Below are 22,190 nucleotides of genomic sequence, written 5' to 3' on the forward strand. Positions count from 1 at the left end.
ACGACAGCGGATGAGATGGTTGGATGGCATGACCAAACTCCATGAGATAGTGAAGGACAGGGAAGCCTGGTGCACTGCAGTCCACGGTGTCACAATGAGTCAGGTAGAATTAAGTGACTGAACACCAGCAAAGTCTTAGAGAACCAGCAAGATGTGGGTGAGGGGTATATTGCACTGTAGTTTTGTAGACTCTGATATTATATTGTGAGAGAGTTGCTCATGTACACCTCTGCTCCTACACACACACACACACACACACACACACACACACACACACACACACACACACACTTCAGTTCAGTTACTCAGTTGTGTCCAACTCTTTGTGACCCCATGGACTGCAGCAAGCCAGGTTTCCCTGTCCATCACCAACTCCCAGAGTTTGCTCAAACTCATGTCAATCAAGTCGGTGATGCCATCCAACTGTTGCAGGAAAGGGGACCCCTTCCAGGGCCCCAAACTGGGCTCTTGTCTAACACTTGGAAAAGAATTGTCCAAGGAGACACATGCTGACAAAGCAAGAGGCTTCATTGGAAAGGGCACCCGGGTGGAGAGCAGTAGGGTAAGGGAACCCAGGAGAACTGCTCTGCCACATGGGTTTTATGGTGATGGGATTAGTTTCAGGGTGGTCTTTGGCCAATCATTCTTATTCAGAGTCTTTCCTGGTGGCGCACGCATCACTCAGCCAAGATGGATGCTGGTGAGAGGGATTCTGGGAGGTGGATGGACACGCATTGTCTCCTTTAGACCTTTCCCGAACTCTTCCAGTTGATGGTGGCTTATTAGTTCCGTATTCCTTATCAGGATCTCCTGTCATAAAACAACTCATGCAAATGGTTACTATGGTGCCTGGCCAGGGTGGGAGGTTTCAATCAGTGTGTTTCCCCTGACATAACCATCTCATCCTCAGTCATCCCCTTCTTCTCTTGCCTTCAATCTTTCCCAGCATCAGGGTCTTTTCAAATGAGTCAGTTCTTCGCATCAGATGGCCAAAGATTTGGAGTTTCAGCTTCAGTATCAGTCCTTCCAATGAATATTCAGGATTTATTTCCTTTAAGATTGACTGGTTGGATCTCCTTGCAGTCCAAGGGACTCTCAAGAGTCTTCTCCAACACCACAGTTCAAAAGCATTAATTCTCTGGCACTCAGTTTTCTTTATAGTCCAACTCTCACATCCATACATGACTACTGGAAAAACCATAGCTTTGACCAGACAGATCTTTGTTGGCAAAGTAATGTCTCTGCTTTTTAATACACTATCTAGGTTGGTCATAACTTTCCCAAGGAGTAAGCGTCTTTTACACACACACACACACACACACTCTCAGAATTGAAACAAAAGATTTGAGGATCTGAATTCTTTTGATTCTTATACCAAAATGGATACACTTTTGAAAAGAACAAATGCCAGGTCTGAACATGTTGACACTGGTAAGGAGCTGACTGTTCTCCCAGAGAAGAGAGTAAAATCCCAAGGAGATGCAGAACCTTGAGAGGGCTGTTGTAATGGTTATTCAGTGAGTCAAGCAGAGTTAACAGGATGGACAGTTCTGTTCCAGGTGGGTATTTTCTGTACCTCTAATGAGTTCCCTCTCTTTAATTGCCTGGCAGACTAGAAGAATTCCAAGTCTCCCCTGGGGGCCCCTAAAAATTGGGAAGGGGAAGGAGGAATTCCTGGAGGTGGCTGGCATGCCAGGTCCCTGGTGGACAGAGCTCTGAGCAGTGCTCTGTGCTTCCCAGAGGCTGATTCCAGCCCTGAAGTTGTTGGACCTCCCTGCTGAGCCCAGATTGAGTATAGAGAGATGGCTAATTAAACTCTGAACTGGCGAAAACGCTGGAGAGACTCTCCTTTGAAGAGCAGATCACAGGGACATTTTCCTGTTTGCCAGTTTGCAGCCCCAGATCTCATCAGTGTGGGATTGTGTTAAGTTTAACTAAGGCTGAACTGAACTGAACTGAAGGCATGTTGATGGCAGTCGACTCTGCAGCTGGAGAGTGCTAATAGTGGATTGGTGGATCTCTTTTCAGCCCAGTGTTTCATCTGCAGATGCCTGTGCTTTGGAGGGAGAGGGGGTGTTAGATCTGTCAAGCTTTCAGGGCCCAGTTAACCCATAGACTCTTTACATAAGAATCTCTTCTCTTAAAGGAATAGATACGTGTCCTTCTGCACATCAATGGATGTTCACATGTGTATCCAGATAACCATATGTATTTGAAACCAAATACACATAATAGATATGGAAGTAGAATCAACAATGAAGTTAGTTTTGTTTGGGGCCTTTGTGTGTCCCATTCCCTCTTTGAGGTAACTAATTGGTTCCCAGATAGACATGCGTGCAGTGGAATAAAATTCTGATTTTGGAAACATTATGTCACATATGGTAGTCATTCACAAAGATCAGATTATCTGATTCTGCGATCACTTCATTTTCTTTGGAGCTGGAAGGAAAAATGGATGAGTTCAGTTGAACTGGTGGGAGCACATTTATCAATGACTTGTGAATGATGTTATTGAAACAAGGAGAGAGCAGGGATAAACTTAGCCAAAAGGAGTAGGAAGCTATGTACAATTGCTGATGAAGGTAATAATCTGAGGTGAAAAAGAACCCGTGTTTCTTACAGGGGGAAAAAGTGTTAACTAGCTTCATTTCTGTCATTTCCTCACTTTCTTCCGGGGTTGCCAGGATATTCTGGACTGAATAAATGGAAAACTGTGGGAACTCTTAGCCATGGTACAGTCATTCCTCCCATTCTTCACATAGTTTTGTCACACACACACACTTTTTCAAAGCCCTGGGCCTTGGGGTCAAAAGGGCAGAATACAGCACATCAAGAGACAGACATCCAACCTTGAGCTCACAGTGTGGAAGAGGAGGCTTGTGTGTTATTTTTTTAAATAGGTTTTCTCATTCTTTTTTGGAAATAGGTAAAGCATGCTGTTGCTGCTGCTGCTAAGTCGCTTCAGTTGTGTCCGACTCTGTGCGACCCCATAGGCGGCAGCTCACCAGGCTCCACCATCCCTGGGATTCTCCAGGCAAGAACACTGGAGTGGGTTGTTGTTTCCTTCTCCAATGCATGAAAGTGAAAAGTGAAAGTGAAGTCGCTCAGTCATGTCCGACTCTTCACGACTCCATGGACTTCAGCCTACCGGGCTCCTCCGTCCGTGGGATTTTCCAGGCAAGAATACTGGAGTGGGGTGCCATCGCCTTCTCCATAGGTGAAGCATGCTGTATTCTAAAAAATCTGTTTCATCATTATCTTAACTCAATATTTGGCCAAAAACTCCAACTGTAGATTCTGTAGATTTAAAAACAAATCTGAGCATAGTATACAAGCCCTGTATCTTCAGTGTCTGTGAGCTTCCCTGGGAGTGTAGGATAAAGTAGAAAAAAAGCCAGAGAAGATTGAGAACTTTAAACCGTGGAAATCAGCAGTTAGTTTAGGGTAGGTTTGCATTCATGGACTGGTTTGCTGGGAAGGCCACAGGCTGCAGAGTTCTGGCTAAGGACACTTCCTTCATTAGTTTCTGCAAATCCTGATGCCTGTCTGAACTCTGTCTTCCACGTCTGCAAAATGTGTTCATTCTAAGGACCTCGCAGGGAGTTGTTTGTGTTAAAAGAGAAGCTGAATCTACTTTGCTCATGCAGTGCTCAGTAGTGTGGTGTGGGACTGGAGTCAGACTGGCATGGGTTCTGACGCTGGTGCTGCAACTCGCCAGCTGTGCGGCCTTGGGCAGATCACTCAGCCCCTCTGAGCTTCTTTTTGCTCAGCTGAAAATCTACGATGCGTATGTGTATTACTATGAGCAGTGACACCGTGTCTGTGAAAAGAGCACAGTGCAGCGTGTGGTCTTGAATGAATTTCTGGCAAATCTGGAGTGTTCTGAGCTGCTGTGAGTGTAAGTCCTTCTATCCAGCCTGCCACACCCACCACCGCTCCCTCCACTAGCTCTTGGCTGAGCAGGGCATGTGCTATTGAATGGAGGAGTTTCCCATGGCTTCTGGGACCTTCCCAGAGCAGGCCTGTCAGCTCTGCATCCCCCACTCCTCAGAGGCACTGATGAAAGAAAGTTCTGAAGCCTCCAGTTGATCCAAACTATGCCATAAAAACCCCAGGAGGAAAGAGCCCGTTAGCACCTGCACATTTGGGGACAAGTGTCAGCAAAATGGCTGGGAGCTTCCTGCCTAAACCTGAGGGCATGGCAGGTTTACTGAGGCCCTTCATTAAGATGAGTTATGAACCCGCGGGTCTCTCTGGCTCCATTTGGCCCAGGTTGGGAGGTGGAGGCCCAGCCAGCCCCCTGCCTGTACCAGCGTGAAACCCTCTTCCTCTCCTCCCCTCCCAGACTCCTTTCTACCCTGCGGTGCACCCCCTGCCCTTGTTTAATGAAAGAGAAAGGCATCTACCCATACAGGGGGTGCTCAGCGCTAAAGGTAGAGTTCAGCCTGAGAAAATTGTTTTCTTGTAAGCGGCAGGCACCTGGCTGACCAAGCTTGGCCCAGGCCCTTGGTGACTTGTGCAGAACCTTCCGTGTCTGTCCAGCCCTCCCCCACCTCCCCAGGCCATTTCCAAGTCTGCACAGTCTGTGGGAGAGGCAGCAAGGGGGGTGCAGTGCAATCACAGAGCTGGCTGTTCAGTCATTCCCATCCTAAGCCGTAGGTCAGAGGTTATCCTGTCAGCTCCTGCAGGGTGCCTGACTTTTTATGTTTTTGTTTTCTTTCTTTCTTTCAAGCTCTGAAATATGATAAATGGTTGTTCAGAGAAGCCAAGCACAAATGCTGTCTAGAGCAGTGGTTCTTAAACATTCATGGGCTTGCGAATCACCCGGGAATCTGGTCATAGAAGGAATCATAGCAGGGAATGCCAGTGGCACCGAGGTGCCCTTTGGGGGCGGCCGGCTGAGGACTGAGGGCTCACCAGCAGCACGAGGGATGCGGGATAGACCCTGCAAAGGTCTCCTTTCCTGATCTCAGAGTTGGATGTGTGGTAGAGTATAGAGTGGCTAATGGGTTGCAGTGGGGGCAAGGTTTATGAGAAACAGCCTCCCCAGAAGTGTTTTACCAGAATAAAGAGGAAACTAACATTGACTGAGTGTCTGCCACGGGCTCTGTAGCTTTCAGTGGGGAGTAATAACAGATGTGCCTGTACAGGTCTGGGAACCAGAGAGCCTGGGATCAAGTCCTGGTTCCGTCACCTACCACGGGGGAATCTTAGGCATGTTATGTCTCCCAGCACAGGCTTCTTGCCTTTACCATGGGCATGATGATAGGTATCTACCTCACAGAATGATTTCATGTGAGTTAAATGAGATCCTATATATAAAATCTTCCTTGGTGGCTCAGGTGGTAAAGAATCTGCCTGCAGTGCAGGAGACCCAGGTTTAGTCTCTGGGTCAGGAAGATCCCCTGGAGGAGGAAATGGCAAGCACTCCAGTATCCTTGCCTGGGAAATCCCATGGATAGAGGAGCCTGATGGGCTTCAGTCCGTCAGATCACAGAGTCAGACACAACTGAGCAACTAACTCTGTCACTATTTGCAGAAGCACCTAGCATAGTGTTTGGCATATGGATGCTCAACAAATGCTCAGTGCTCTCATTGTCTTTATCCTCAGCAGCAACAGCATCTTCTCATGGGGTCCCAAAGCTGGGGTTCCTGTCCCTGACCCTGTTCTCTCTGCCCGGTCAGTGGGAGTCTTCCTTTCCATTGAAAGAATTGAAATTCTCTGCCAGAGACCCCGGATGAGAAGTAGGTAACGCTTCTTTGTTTAGCAAGAGGCTGTGAAATCTGAAAACAAAACAGCTGAAAGGAGGCAGGTACATACTGACACGCCTCACTCTTTCATTCTCTGGTTTACACAGCCACCTGGGCAAACCCTGGCCTGAAGCCCTGGGCCCCGGGAAGTGTGTTCGCTCCCAGATGGAAAAAAAGGGAATTCATCAGTGAGTCAGTGCCTTGGGGTGCAGAGGGCTGAGGGCCAAGCCTCTGCTTTTCTTTCTTCCCACCTCTGTCCCTCTCCCTCTCTGTTTTGTCTTTTTTTTTTTCTTTCTGTTTGAAGAGATAAAGATGAAGGTTGATTCTTGGAGGCTATGATTTTTTTCATATGCCCCAGAATTCAGTGGGCTTCCCAGATGGCGCTGATGGTAAAGAACCTGCCTACCAGTGCAGGAGACATAAGAGACATGAGTTCGATCTCTGGGAAGATCCCCTGGAGGAGGGCATGGCAACCCACTCCCGTATTCTTGCCTGGAGAATGCCATGGACAGAGGAGTCTTTCTGGTGCCAATAGCAAGCTTGAAATCTGGGGTCAAAAACGAGGATTCTGGGTTTGAACTAAGCCACTGAGAAGACTAATTAATTTTTCTGAGACTCGGTTTCTTTATCTTTTGAATATAAATGATAATGGGAGTATCAACAGAACTGTAAGTGACTTGAGGGTAGGGATTGTATCCTTTTTAACTTATTTCACTCTGAGTGTCATATTTGTGATATTTTCTGCACTGTTAGTATTCAGTAAGTATTTGAATGAATACATACTACTTGTCCTACTGAGTTATTAAAATTATTTATTGAGATACCGTGTCTGAAAGCCAAGCTCAGTTTATTTCTGCTGTGTGTTTTTCTTTTCTCACCTTAGATGTGCTCCTTAAAAAGGGGAGGGATAAAGAAGGGAAAATGATGGGAAGGGGATGCTGGAGAAAAAGTAGAGAAGGAAACGGAGAGGTGGGGAAGGAGGACCCCCGGGTGTGGAGGAGGCCAGCCTTTTCTCACCCCCAGGTCTGAGATTTCCCCTTGGCTGTATGTCCTGAGTCTAGATTCCTCATCTGCAGGATGGGAGTGAAAACATTCATTTACTGGTGCTGTGTCTCCAAAGAGACATTGGGTTGGCCAAAAAGTTAGTTCGGATTTTTCTATACCCTCTATGGAAAAACCCAAACGAACTTTTTGGCCAACCCAGTATATTTGTGACCACAGCGGCCAGACTTCCTGGCATGCCTGGGATACAAAATGCCATGAGATCTGAAGGCAGAGAGGATAAGAGAAGCAGAGAAACCAGAAAGAAGGAGAGAAAGGAGGAGATTGGAGTTTTTATTTCAAAATCCAGCCTGTTCTCACTGCTTTAGGCCAGTTAGAACTGGTTGGACTCGAGCCTGAGAAGTCATCGCACTTGGACATCACCTTATAGCTCAACCTTCTTTGTAACTTGATGTGACTCAAGTGAAGCAGTAAGCGGTTGGGGTCCAGAGAGGGTGAGATATGTCTGGGACACATTCCCCAGGGGTCAGGGGGTGCACAGTGAATGTGGGGCCCCAGACCATGTCCCGCAAAGTTAAGTGATGTTTCCCAGATTCTGCACTTTACAGACAGCTGGCTGTCTTGATCCTGTGTAGGCTGGAGTTGAAGGCTGCCTTTGTCAAGTGGCCCAGGCGGCAAACTGGCTGTGTGTCCAAAAAGACACAGCGTGAAAAAAGTATACCTGGAAAGTGTTGCTTTTTTTAAAATAATATTTAATATTTTATAATGACATTTTCTTTTTCAAGAATTAAGGAAGTTGTGAGCATTCATTTTGAAAATTTGGGAAAAGGTAGAAAAGAACACCTATAAGCCCATCAGGAGATAATCCACTCTTGGCTTTTTGATATATTTGCGGCACATGCCTTTCTCTTTGATGAGGGTAGTGTAAAATTGGGGTATATTTTTATTGTTTTCTAAGTACTTAGTTTTCCCAAAATCCATCAGTTCAGTTTATTTCATTGACTGTCTATCACGTCCTGTACTGAGTGAAGTGAACTAGATTCTGTTTCTGATTAGCCTTTCTCAAGTCCCCGAAATTAAAAATAATTTTCTTGGGAAATGTTAATTGCAATATTCTCCAACCTATTCTTGAATGCCCAAAGATTGGAATTTCCATGGATTGAGTACTGCTATGTCCCCTGCTTCTCATAGGCTTGCAAGACAAATTTATTCTGCCCTCTCTCCCCTCTTTGAGTCAGTATGAGAGCAGGAAAAAACTAACTTTTGACTGTTTCCTTCCTACATATATTGTATGAGAAGAGGTTTTAGCAGGCTGGGGAGAGAAGTGGGGAGAGGGATAAATGAGAAAGGAAGAGGAGGTAGGAAAGAGAGAGAGAGAAGGTGACGACAGTGGAGGCGGGAGGGCAGAAAAGCGACAGGGTATCTGGTGGTGCTTCCCTGCGGGGTGGGGCCTGCACTATTGTCCATCTAGCTAATATTCATTGAATGCCCCCCAAAGGCCGGTGCTGGGTAATAATCATAACCCCCTGAACAAACCCTGGCCCTAATATATGGCCTCTCTGATCTCCCTTAAGTCTAAAAAGGACCCTTGATTCCTATGGCCTTTGAATACCACTCTTCATAAACTATTGGAGAAACTCAATTTATCTTCTTTCCTGTAATCCATTTGCACCTCCCTGCAGCCAGGGTCAGACCCACTGAGCACCAAAGCCAGCACCGGGCCTGCTCTGTCCTGAATGAAACCTCTTCTGAGGGACCTGCCCTTGTTGGTGGATCTCCTGCAAGGACCTTTCTCCCAGGGTAAAATGGGGCTCAGCTTTGGTAAGGAGCCTTCCTAGGGTACCTCTCTCCACACTGCAGGTACCCAAAGAGGTGTGAAGCTCTCACGTCACCCCAAGATCCTGATGCCCTTCGCTTCACTTCTCTGGTGGGATTTGTTGAATTAAGACCCCCAGAGACAGACTAGATAGATAGATCAATTGATCCATCCATAGAGAGGGAGGGTTGGGAGGGCGCATCTTGTAGTCACAGTTAATTGATTGACTTATCCATTCATTCTAGAATTGTTTATTGAAAAATAGATAAATATGTGAGTGATGGATGCATTAATTAACTAGATGAGGGAAACTTTTTACAATGTATACGTGTATCAAATCATGATGATTATACCTTATATCTGATGATTTTATTTGTCTATACCTTTATGAAGTTGAATAAAGTAATTCATTTAGAAAAAAAAAGTTATTGAATCCCTACTCCAGTCATGCATCAGGCATTGATCTTGGCTCGGAGAACACTCAGATGAACGAAACAAACAATTTCTTGGTCCCACCAAGGCTTCAGAGACTACAACCATAAAGACAGACTGAAAGTAAACTGGAAATGTCAAGTTTTATTAAGTTCTATGCAGAGAACAAACTTTGGAGGAGGTGGTTAGGAGTGGGAGGAACCCTGCTTAGGAGGCTGCGATGGTCAGAGAACGCATCCACGGTGACAGGAAGGTGGTGACCTTCAAGCTGGGTTCTGGTTCAGTGCTATCACAACTGGAGGGAATCCCCTGGGAAGTCTTGTTAAAAATGCAGATTCTGATTCAAGGGGCTGAGTGGGGCTAAGACTTTACATTTCTGACAACTTCCCAGGAATACTGACATGCTTTGATGTGGGCCAGACCAAACTTTGGCTGACTGCAGCCATGAAATTAAAAGACACTTACTCCTTGGAAGGAAAGTTATGACCAACCTAGATAGCATATTAAAAAGCAGAGACATTACTTTGCCAACCAAGGTCCGTCTAGTCAAGGCAATGGTTTTTCCCGTGGTCATGTATGGATGTGAGAGTTGGACTGTGAAGAAAGCTGATCACTGAAGAATTGATGCTTTTGAACTGTGGTGCTGGAGAAGACTCTTGAGAGTCCGTTGGACTGCAAGGAGATCCAACCAGTCCATCCTAAAGGAGATCAGTCCTGGATGTTCATTGGAAGGACTGATACTAAAGCTGAAACTCCCATACTTTGGCCATCTCATGCAATGAGTTGACTCACTGGAAAAGAGTCTGATGCTGGGAGGGATTGGAAGCGGGAGGAGAAGGAGACGACAGAGAATGAGATGGCTGGATGGCATCACCGACTGGATGGACATGAGTTTGAGTGAACTCCGGGAGTTGGTGATGGACAGGGAGGCCTGGCGTGCTGTGATTCATGGGGTCGCGGAGAGTCGACACGACTGAGTGACTGAACTGAACTGAGACCAAACTTTGAGGAGCAAGGTTCTAAATGCCAGTGAAGGAAAAGCCGGCCCCACCTGGGAGGGTGATCACACCTTCTCCTGAGATGAGAGCTCTCCAGGCAGGAAATCGAGGATGGAAAAGCAAGGGAGCACTAGTTTGGCCTGTTTGGAACATGAAAAGCAAAGGAACATGGCCGGAGAAAGTACTGGATGAGATCTAAGAGAGAAGCAGAAAAGAACCAGATCAGGTAGGGCTTGCACGAAAGGCAGTGGGAGTTCTGAAAAGTTCTGAAAACATCAATCGTTTTCCACCTGATCATTCTGTCTGTACATAGGACCCAGTCTCCTGTGCTTCTCTCTAGAGTGTTTCTGGGCATGAACCAAGCTCAGTCAACCTATCACAGATTTGTGTGGGAGGGTCTGCAAAGAAAGCCTCTAAATAGCCCACTCTAGCATAGTTAGAATTTAGCAAACACTTACACTCTGGAGTTTTAGAAGGGAAAATCTCTTAACAAAATACCTCTATCCCCCAGATGTGAGGAAATGGCTTTTATTATTTGCCAGGATTTAGACACATGTAAACCAGCAGCACCAAAAACAGACCAACAGAGAAAGCTCCAGGTCCTCACCAACCGCCACCCCCCATGCAGAAGACTTTATTCCCCAAGTATGCTCTTATTGTAGTTGGTTCAAGGAAAACAAATATAAAAATCTGGCACCAGCAGTTCCCTTCCACCCTCCCTTTCCCACTGGACTCATGATTACTTTAGACTTCCTCATGGAAAGAGAGAAGACGACTGAAATGTCAAACCCAGCCATCATCCTCGAAGTGACTGGTCCAAAATTAGAACAGAGAGAAAACCATCCGTCACTCCCAGGTGACGACTCATGACCCGGCCATTAGCAGAGCCTCACCATGATATATTGTGTTTATATCTGACTCTCCGGCTCGACAGGTGGCCTTTAGTGGTGGGTTTCCTGCGTTATAAACCTCCTCCATATGTGAGAACAGCTCGGTATGCAGAGCTCTTCGCCTAATTAATACAACCATGGGGTGGTGATTGAGGTCAGCAGTGATGTGTCCAGAGAACACCCTCTGTCCTCCAGCAGCCAACTCCCCCCAGGGCTCCAGACCCCTCAGGTGATTGTGTATTCAAGCTGCTCTGGGGGCTTGACCCACTTTGGACCCTGGCTCATTGTTTGTAGCAAGACCGACCAAGGGAAAGGGCCACAGTTTGGTCTGTCTGGGAGAAATCTCAGCCTCACTGCAGGGAACACTTGAAGATGTAAAGGTGTGTAGGTGTGCATGCTCAGCTGTGTCTGACTCTCTGTGACCCCACGGACTGTAGTCTGTCAGGCTCCTCTGTCTGTGGAATTCTCCAGGCAAGAATACTGGACTGGGCTGCCATTTCCTTCTTCAGGAGATCTTCCTGACCCAGGGATTGAACGCGTGTCTCCTGCATTGGCAGGCAGGTTCATTACCACTAGCACTACCTGGGAAGCCTAGGAAGGTGTAAACTCTTCCCCTTAAAGAAGGCTCCCTCCCAGGTCCAAACACACAGGAGCCAGGGTTAGGACCTCGAAGTGTGAGGACTTGAATTCTGGACTGCGTCCTTAAGCCTGCTCCTCAGGAGACGGCCACAGGAAGGGCTGACACTTGAGACCCACGTCACCTGCCTCTCCAGCTGCTTCTTCCATCACAAGACAGGGCTGCTCACAGCACTTACTTCATAGACTCTTAGGAGTAAGTGAGCTATTATATGAAAAACTTTGGGACGGTATCTGAAATGTGAAAATACAAATTTTATGGAAATATTATTACTAGTATTATTTGTGTCATTCCTGGCTTCAAGCTACAAAATCAGATTTAGTTCATTTGAGCAGAAGAAAAATTCATTAAAAATGGTATTAGCTAGGAACTTGCCTGGTGGCCCAGTGGTTAGGACTTTGCCCTCCAATGCAGGGGTGCAGGTTCGCTCTCTGGTTAGAGAGCTAAGATCCCACATGTCTGTGGCCAGAAAACCAAAACATAAAAAGCAGAAGCAGCATTGCAACAAGTTCAATAAAGACTTAAAAAAAATGATACTGAATGGCCTACAAACTTGCTCAGAGAGAGATGGAAAATGAGACCTGGAGACCACCTACTCAGTAATAACACCCCAGATTACCTGGATACTTGCCCTTGAGGAAAACACTGCTACCCTCACTGAGTTCTGAAGATTTATGGTGCACACCACTGCCCTCTCCGGCTGTCACTGCCCCAGAACCCCCTCTTGCTCAACCTCTGAAAAGGATTTCTCCAAATTCCCTTTCTTTGAGGAACCCACTCCTCCTTTGCCTGTGGATCTGCTCTGCTTGGTACAGTCTCAATGGTCTGTCTCTGTTATTCCTGCCAGGGCACCTAGGAAGCAAGTGTCTGGCACTGTCTGGTTTTGCTGTAGAAACAGGCTTTGCATCCCAAGACTCAGAATTCAGAGAATTCCCCAAACATTGGAAGGAAGGGGTGTGTTAAGCTTCTGCATGGTGGTGACTGGTGTGTATACAAGCTTCACCCCCTTTTAGTGTGTTAGTGCTTCTGGAAGGACCAGACAACTAAGGAATTGAGTTCTCGGCCCACCCCCACCCCCCACCCTCACCCCCTGCCGCCCTGCCCCTAGGAGAAACCAAGTGACAGGGGGAGGGGAGGGAACAGTGTAAGAAAAGGAGCGTAAAGATAAAAGCCTAACGATGGGATGTGAAGTATCCAGTCTGAAGGATTAATTTCCAGGGCTCTCCCTGCTCCCTGCAAGGCATGAACATTTACCCATGAATGTTTAATGATTGTGCTGTAATTACTGGATGAGTCCTATGGCCACCGGAAGCCACAAGTGTGTTCCAGGTAGGCTGGGGTCTGCCGTGGAAGCTGTTGGCATTTCAGCGAGTGGCTGGTGCCCTTTACTAGACCATTTGGGATTGCTGGGAACACAGACCTGCTAAGCAAGCGGAAGGGTGCTGGCGGCTGAGCATGGCCAGAGGCAGCAGAAAGAACCCCCTGATGCTCAGACCAGGGCTGGGCGTGAGGTTGCCCCAGGGATTCTTCTGGCCACTGAGCCAGATGTGTAGATGATCTGGTGTGAGTTCTGTCTTCCCTGGCTAGTACCCCTTGGCTCTGGACTGACTAGAAACATCCCTAACTCTCTCCCTGGGTGGCTGTGTCAGGATGATAAAGCTAGACAAGCTAGACCCAGTACAATGTCTCTGTTTGACCCATCGGAGACTCTTCAGCCTTCAATGAGTCACATCATCATTTGTACTCACCCTTCATCACAGCCCCTTTGGAGCTGGAGAGACCTGATATGAATAATGGAAGGGATGATTTTATACACAGATGTACGTGTCTTAAGTCATTTGCTCCTCTCAGGGCCAGCAGATATTTACCAAACTTGTTTGCTAGATGAGGGAGGCGAGTGGGGCTCAGAAAGCTTCCGTGACCTCTCCAAGGTCACGCAGCAACAGAAGAGGGCTGACTTCAGGCTTCCTATCCCCTGATGCAGGGCCAGGGTAATCGTCTCTCTGCTTGTCGGAGGTGGAGCACAGTGCCTGACGGCCCTGGGCTGGACGTAGCCTGCCCAGGATGCTGTCAGGATGAAAGAGGATGATGCACGTGAGACACTCAGCACAGGGTCAAACGGTAGCTCTCGGTCACGTTCTTATTTTTCATGTTTATCGTTATCCTCTGGCTCATGTCTGGACCTGCCACCACACTGCTAGCACCACCAAATGTCCCCTCTGTCTGGGTACAGTGCATTCATGAGGGGGCCATCTTCCTCTCCCCTCACTGGTTTCTGGAATCTAGGGGTAGCGATTCTCGTACCTGTTAATAAAGAACTCTTTGGAAATCAAAACTGAGCTATTGTTCTAGTCCCAACTCAAGCCAACTTAGACCCAAGAAACACCAAAGCGAAAGCTTCTGTTCCCTTCTAGAGACATTCTGTTCCCTTCCCAAGACATTCTGAGAACCGTGCACCTGCACCTCACCTTCCTTTTCTAGCCATCACGGCCCCATGTCTCTCCTCCACCTGCCCCATCCCACCCATCCTCCGGACGTTCACACAAGGAACCGAGAAGGCAGGGGAGCTGTTCCCTGAACGAGGCCGAGCCAGTTGTGCTGGTAACTCAAGAACACAAGGCCTTCATGCTGGAACGAGACGAGGTGGGCAGTTTCAGTTGCAATCGCAATCCTGGATCCTCAGCTCGGCCCCAGCACTGACTCGCCATCAAAGGGCACGGAAGGTCCTAAAGGGGTGCAGCTTCGTGAGGGAGCCTTAAGCTCGAGAAAACTTCCAGAGTGGGCAAAGCCCTCTTCACATGCCCTTTCCTGGCACAGTCCTGTCACTCCTGTGCCCCCACAACAGTAATCAGTGTTTTATGAACTTCCTTTTCCTGTAAGTCTCTTTCTCCTCTCTTGTGTTACGCAAAATAAGAGAAATGAATTAAATCTGGATTTCTCCTGCTGCTACTTCTTCGATTGTGCAGAAATGACTTTATCTGTTGCTTCTGCTTATAAAAGAGAAGGAAGACATGCACATGCCCTGGTTTTGTGTCAGTGACATGGGCCCCTGTCTGGGACTGAACCCAACCCAGCACCGTCTATGCGATTCAGTAACAAAGACTTGGATCACAGTGACCACATGTATCAAGACCTCCCCATTTGCACCACCAGGGATAAGCATAGTCTCAAGACGCATTTCATATTAGCCTCCCTGTAAGCCGATGTCCCTTCCAAACTGCATTTTACACATGGGGAAACTGAGACTTAAGGTGGTAAAGTAGCTTGCCCAAGGAATCCTGAAGGCAAGATTCAAACCCAGCAGGCTGGCTCCTGAGCCCAAGTACCTAACTGCTCTGCATGCTTCTTTTTACGGAAGGGGTTGATGATGCTGAAGGGGCCTCAGCAGTGTGGGATTCCAGAAAGTTTGTAAGGTCAGTTCAAAAATAGAGCATTAGGCTTCTTTTGGAAGAAAAAATAGAAAGCAAGTCTGGACGGTGTTGGGAGACCTAGCATGATGGCATTCAGGCGATGCGTGTGGGAACTGAAGTGATGAATCTGGCCTTTGCATCTTTAAATACCTTAGAAGGTCAGATTAGCACAGAAACCCTGATGCCGAACCGAACACTTGGTCCTCCCAGTTGGCAAACATTAGCTGGTTGAAATACTTCCTGATAGAAATACCGATAATATGCTGACAAAAGTTCAGGCTTCTTTCTAAAGGGCATCTCAACCAATGGAGCAATTAGTTCAGGTTTGCCTTTTGCTTTTCCCTGGTGAGAGTTTTAGCTGAAACTTCAAATTTTCATCCTCTTTGCAACATATGGTCAGTGACAGGCGGCAACTTGAGATCAGACTTGATATAGAATGTGCGGTGATCACAAATTTCTTTTCATGTGGGCCAGAGCAGGGTTCGAGATTCATAAGGGTGCGTAGTGACAGGGAGCAGGCTCTCCGACTGCAGCCTCTTCAGCCCGTTGCATGGATCACTCCCCTGGGCACTTGCCTCCCAGATGTGTCATCTGAACGGACATATCACAGGCCCCCGAACATTACCCTGTTGAAACTCCTAAAGCCCCTGTCCTCTGGTACCTTCAGCCACCTCCCTGGGAATCCGCTGCAGTCTTTCCTCTACCCAGCATCTGGTCAGACTGTCTGCCTCCCTACGATCTCTTTCCCTTTCCCTGTTTTCTGTTCCAGCTGTGCCCTCGTGCCCATCCCGTGCCCTTCCACATGACCCGCCACATGACTGTCTGCCTCCCTACGACCTCTTTCCCTTTCCCCGTTTTCTGTTCCAGCTGCTGCCCTCGTGCCCGTCCCGTGCCCTTCCACGTGACCCGCCTCCATCGCACCTCCCCATGCCTCCTCTGTACCCAGGTGGAATGACCTTCGAGAACCTGCATTTGACCTTGACCTAGTCTTTCTCAAAATCCGTCCGAACTCCCCACTGCTCTCAGAATGTAGCCCGAACTCTTCCCTGGACTAGACTGGCCCCTGCCCGCTTCTCTGTCCTCGTGTGTCACACGCCCTCCGTGCTCCCCACCCTTTTTCTTTTTTTTTTTTTAAATAAAAAATAGGTACAGGCCGTAGGCCAGGCCGCGCTGCTCTGGCGGCTCCTCCCGTTCGGCGGCGCAGCGGCAGCCGCCCCCGCCATGGCTGTGGCCGTGCGACATGGCGACGCCACCGCCCACGCGTCCCCTCGGCCCGCAGCCGCCGCCGCTCCCTGAGACTCGCTCTTTTCGCTCTGGCCGCCACACCCTTTTTCATTTCACTGCGTCTCTCTGCCTCCTCACCCTTTCCCTGTTCCTCCCCTCACCCCTTCTCCTATTGCCAACCCCCAAAGAGGCCACGCGTGTCGCATGCTATATTGCCTCTACCTGTAATAATCCTGCCACATGTAGCATATGCTCGGCCTCCAATAGCAGTTAGAAATCTTCCTCCCGGGCTTCCCAGCCCTCTGGGGTCACTCCTACAGTCTGTGCCGCCCAGGAACTGTGAGCACAGGCTCTGTTTCTCTGGTGAACTGCAGAGGACCTGGTCCATGGCAAATGCTGAAAGCAGCCAGGGCAGCCAGTGGGGCCTGAATGAGCCGTCACTGTTGCGGCTCACCCTCTGACTGTGTCCTGAGGTGACTCAGCGCACACCTCCTGCCTGTGCCCTCTGGGCCCTCCGCGGCCGTGCTTCTTCTCGCCCATCCCCTTTGGGCTGCTGCTCACTCCTCTGCCCCTCATTCTTGTAGGGGCATCTGGAAGACAGGCCCCGCCATGATGGGTGGTCTCTGGAGCTGGGGTTGCATTCACCTTCCATCTCTGACTCCAAGGATCTGTGTGCCTCTTTTGAAAAAAAAAAAAAAAAATTATTGGAGCATAGTTGTTTACAGTGTTGTGTTAGTTTCAGGCATACAGCAAAGTGATTCAGCCATGTTAGCTGAATCAGATTCTTGTCCCACGTAGGCTGTCACAGAGTAGAGCAGAGCCCCTTGGGCTCTACAGTAGGTCCCTGTTGTTCACACCTCTTGATGTGTGCCTCTTCTGTCCATGCGGGATAGAAACTGTCACTCCCTGTAAGGTGATGGTGAGGATTCACTGAGACAATTTTCATAAAGTGTATAGTCCATATCTCACCAGTCAGCAAAGGGTAACTGCCACTCCTGTTATTTCTCATCCATACCTTCTACTCCATGGCAGCAGAGTTTCTGCTTGCATGTGTGTTAAGTCGCTTTACTCGTGTCTCGACTCTTTGCAAGTCAATGGACCGTAGCCTGCCAGGCTCTTCTGTCCATGGAATTCTCCATGCAAGAATACTGTAGTGGGTTGCCATGCCCTCCTCCAGGGGATCTTCTTGACCCAGGGATTGAACCCGCGTCTCCTGCATTGGCAGGCGGGTTCTTTACCACTAGCACCACCTGAAAGACTTTCTGCCTATCCGCTTATTTCTCCTGTATGTTATGAAACAAACTCAATAAGCTTATTAATCGAAATTGAACTGTCCCCGAGCCACTGCTATTTCAGAAGGTAATCTTTTCCTTTGAGATCGTAAGAAAAGAATTCTGCACTGTTCGTTTGAGGCTTTTCCAGTTTAGATGTTTAGTAGGAATTTCCGCATAATAAATAGAGTAAAAGCACTATGGTGAGGCTTCTCCAGCCTGGCGGGCCATGTGTGTGTTGTGCACGAGTGCACATGCCCGGGTACGCTCTGCCATCCAGGCTCCTCATTTGCCTGTCTCACTGAACATCTAAGTATTTGGACCTTGTTGCTTTAGAAATTTGAAGAGTGACTGCTGCTTAACAACGGACGTTGTAAGATACCAGGAGCTTCATGTGGACATGACCTGTGAAACTTGCCAGGATATTGCCTCTCTGAGGGTATTGTTGGGAGCATTGTGTTTTGGAAACTCACCAAAAGAAATTCCATTCAGCCCTTGGTGGCCCAGAAGTACTCTATAGAATGGTTGCTGTCTTTTGACCTTTTGTATCTCTCTTTGCATTGGCTGCTAGGAAGCTCAGAGTATAACTTACAGCTCACTTAAAGAAGTCCCTTGGATGATCAATATCTGACTTTACCTCAGGTTTCATCTCAGTGGCCTACCTTATTTTCCTTCTACTTTAGTCTCTTTACCTTAGCACCAACTCATGCCTGACCCATAGTAAAGAACTATTAACCCCAGTCTAATTTCCAAAGACTATTACCCCCTTTTTGAGAAGATGGCAAAATATAAATGAAGAAACATTATTAACATTTCTTTCTGTTCCCCTCTCTTTTTTCCTCCTTTATTGTTTCTTGTCTTAAAGCATAGTGAGAGTTCCCTTAAAGCAGAATTTATTGTACTTTTATAGCCGAATAGGGAATAATCCTTACCAGCTCTGCTGGTGGAAAATTTCCAAGCTGCACAGTCCACTAGTTTATATTACCTAATAGAGAAATAAATAAGCCATGATTCTTCTTAAGGACTGGCTTTTAATTAGATTTTTAATGGATCCTCTTTGACTTTCCCAGGCATAAGTACTGCTGTATTAGTTCATTATTGTGATTAAAAGCAGCTAATAATGATCATAACTAAATAATTTCCCTCAAGTGTTCCAGTCTAGTTCAATGCCCCGTGTGTTAGCAGTGCTGTAGCTGGCCTCAGCCTCAGCCTTTTTCTCTGCAGCACAAAACAGATCTGCTGTTTTGTTTTGGAGGCTGAGGTGCCTGCAGACACAGGAAAGCACTGCGGACAGAGATCAATCTCTCTCAGAGCTCATATCTTTGGCTTTTATGGAGTGCTGCCCATAACACCATCCACGGCCTTCTTGATGAAAGAGGCTTCTGGAAGCTAACCCAATTGACCTAATTGGAATATTTCCCTGGACATATTTTGATATCTAGTTGGGATGTAAGTTGGGAAACCCAGCTAACTGGAGTTATGTGAATTTGCAAATGGCGGACTCAAAGGTTCGTCCAGATCGGCCATTGGGCTGAGCATTGAAACTTGCAGCACCCTCCCTGTGCCTGCCGGTTCTTTCTCCTTAGATGTGCAGAGGAGAATGAATTGTCCCCCTCTATTATGTGGGGAACCTCATTGCCTATGGAGGGTAATTAGTCTTCATTCTTTGCTCTTACTGTTCAGTCTCTAAGTCATGTACAACTCTTTGCGACCCCATGAACTGCAGCACATCAGACTCCTCTGTCCTTCACTATCTCCTGGAGTTTGCTCAAACTCATATCCATTGAATCAGTGATGCTATCTAACATAGCATCTCCTTTAGCCTTCAGTCTTTTCCAGCATCAGGGTCTTTTCCGCTGAGTCACCTCTTCACATCAGGTGGCCAAGGATTGGAGCTTCAATAACAGTCCTTCCAATGAATATTGAGGGTTGATTTCCTCTAGGATTGACTAGTTTAATCTCCTTTCAGTCCAAAGGACTCTCAAGAGTCTTCTCCAGTACCACAATTTGAAAGCATCAATTCTTTGGCACTCAGCCTTCTTTATGTCCAACTCTTGCATCCATACATGCCTACTGGGAAAACCATAGCTCTGACTATACGGATCTTTGTTTGCAAAGTGATGTCTCTGCTTTATAATATGTTTTCTAGGTTTGTCATAGCTTTCTTTCCAAGGAGTGAGCATCTTTTCATTTCATGACTACAGTCACTGTTTAGTCTTTACCTTTCTAAACATATGTGTATTTTAAAAACAAAGGTGTGGTCACTGTGGGAATTTTTGAAAATGCCTTGAAGGAACAGAATAACAGCCATCATTTGTTTCACTATTAATATTACATGTTTGTTCTTCTTATATTTTTATAGGGATATATTTATCTCTGCTTTCTTTTCCTTTTTTTTCTTTTCAGAAATGGCTTCATGTTGTTGCCTCAGCAATATATCATGAACATTTTCCCATGTCACTAAACCATCTTCTACCAAATCACTTTTTAAGGGCTGCAAAGTATGTCATTAAATAGATGTGCCATAAATTATTAATCTCTGCTAATTGTTGAATGTTTGAATTACTTTTAACCTTATATTATTATAAGTAACACTGCAATTAATATCCTTTTTGAAATATACTTTATTACTTCCCTGAACAAAAATTTTAGATGTCGGTCAAGGGAATGGAGAATTTTAATGTTTGTATTAATGTTCTCTACACTGAGAATTATCATGTTTATGATTAATATTCTTTTCTAGGTTTCAAGGCCCAGAGAACAGTGGTTGATTTAATCTGAGCTTGTTTTCTTTCCGTACAATTCAGGCTGAAAGTTTGAATGGTTTTCACGCATGTTCTGACCATTTGCATTCATTTTGTGAGTTGTCTCTTCTTGTCCTTTCTGCGTTTTGTGCTGTGATGTTAACACTGGTGTGACTATCTTTTGAGGGGCTCAGGGTAGCCTACTGTACCGAAAATAAAAAGGAACTGAATGGCTGTGTTGCTCCATGCCAGAGGGGAGGCTAGCATGGCCTCTGGGTTTGGTGTTAGGGAAAGTATAAGGTGCCGCTGCATCCAAGTCTAGCAGAGTGTGCACAGCACCTTCCACACTACCCCAAAATATTTAAAATGCATTGGCAATTCTGGGGTCATGTGCATCATTAAAGTTAGGCCATGTTTCAGTCCTGACTCTGCCATTTACTAGCTTTGTGAACTTAGGCCACGTTGCCTCACCTCTCTGAGCTTTAGTTTTCTCATCTGTCAAGTGGGATAATGACCCCTGTCTCACAAAGTGTTGTCTAGTAGCCAGTGTGATAAAGCTTATAAAACATAGTGCTTAGCACAAAGATGGTACCTTTGAGAGATGCCATTATTTTCATTATCATCACTTAAAGGACTGCAATGTCGGGTTTTCTGCTGCAACATGTCATTTTCAAGTAGCCTTTATGTACCCCTTGGGACCTCCCTCAACCTCTGTCTGTTACTCTGTTGAGGGCATGAGCAGGGTTGGGTACATGCTATGTTAGAAGGTCTTCCAGCTCCCATGGGCTGGGCCCTCTTGGGAATTTGCAGATACCCCACCTCCCTCCTGACCCACAGTGCTGTGGGAATAGAAGTGCTCCCAGGACTCAAGGACACCTTGGGGAGGACGACTTGGCCTCCACATGCCCTAGCAATAAGTGGTATGTCTGATGTGGTCAGGTCAAAGGTCAAGACAAATGTCAAGTCAAAAAGAGAATCGCTGTGATGGTCAGGCTCCTCTAATTCATTCCCGAGGGACATGGGCTTAGAACTTCTGGGGACACTGGGACATTGGCTCAACTCTGCAAGCACTTCAGAGGGGCCACCCAAGTGGAGGGAGGGACTAAAGACCCCACCGTGAGCCTTGGACCCTGCTCTGTGTGTCAGCTTCTGCATTATCCATTTGGGACAGAGGAGGGAGCATTTCTTCTGTTGTTTTTGATCCCAGCATCCTGTTTGACACACTGTAAAGAGCAGCTGCTCTAACGGCCCCTGCTGAATGTTGTCTGGTCATCCTCGAGATGACACGACTGCGTTTGGAGCTAGTTCAAGAGAAACATTCATCTTACTTCTCTTGAACACCTGGGACTCTCTAAGGATCCTCTTGGAGCACTTTGGGTGTGATCTACAGGCGGGCTTCCCTGATAACTCGGTTGGTAAAGAATCCACCTGCAATGCAGGAGACCCTGGGTTGATTCCTGGGTTAGGAAGATCCCCTGGAGAAGGGATAGGCTACCCACTCCAGTATTCTTGGGCTTCCCTTGTGGCTCAGCTGGTAAAGAATCCACCTGCAGTGTGGGAGACCTGGGTTCCATCCATGGGTTGGGAAGATCCCCTGGAGAAGGGAAAGGCTACCTACTCCAGTATTCTGGCCTAGAGAATTCCATGGACTGTATAGTCCATGGGGCCACAAAAAGTCAGACATGACTGAGTGACTTTCACTTTCACTACAGGTCCAGCTCTGACCCTTTCTGTCAGTATTACATACAACAGTCTAACCATATGACCTTGGCTCTTCTGGGCTCCCCTTTCTTCAAGAACAATAGTAGTAATTTCCACACCTGCCTCAAAGGGAAGCTTTCAAGGATAAAACTAAATAGTAGAAGTGAAAGCTCAAAGCTCATACGGTCAAGGTGAGCCATGTAGGTCAGGTTTTAGTTTCAAAACTGCCGGGGAAAAGCCCTCTGGAACCTTTATTTCTCCATCTTTAAAATCAAGAGATTGAAATGAGCCCCTTAGAGCTGTAACACTCTGGG

General features: G+C 47.0%; 1 protein-coding gene across 1 annotated transcript in view; it reads left to right on the plus strand.

Annotated features, from left to right (window-relative positions):
- Positions 1 to 22,190, plus strand: part of SLIT3 (slit guidance ligand 3) — a 725,929-nt gene that overhangs the window by 246,661 nt on the left and 457,078 nt on the right. The window lies entirely within an intron of this gene.

This window comes from Moschus berezovskii, chromosome 18 (genome assembly GCF_049115385.1).
Source record: "Moschus berezovskii isolate FMDL1 chromosome 18, NW_MosBer_1.0, whole genome shotgun sequence".
NCBI lineage: Eukaryota > Metazoa > Chordata > Mammalia > Artiodactyla > Moschidae > Moschus > Moschus berezovskii.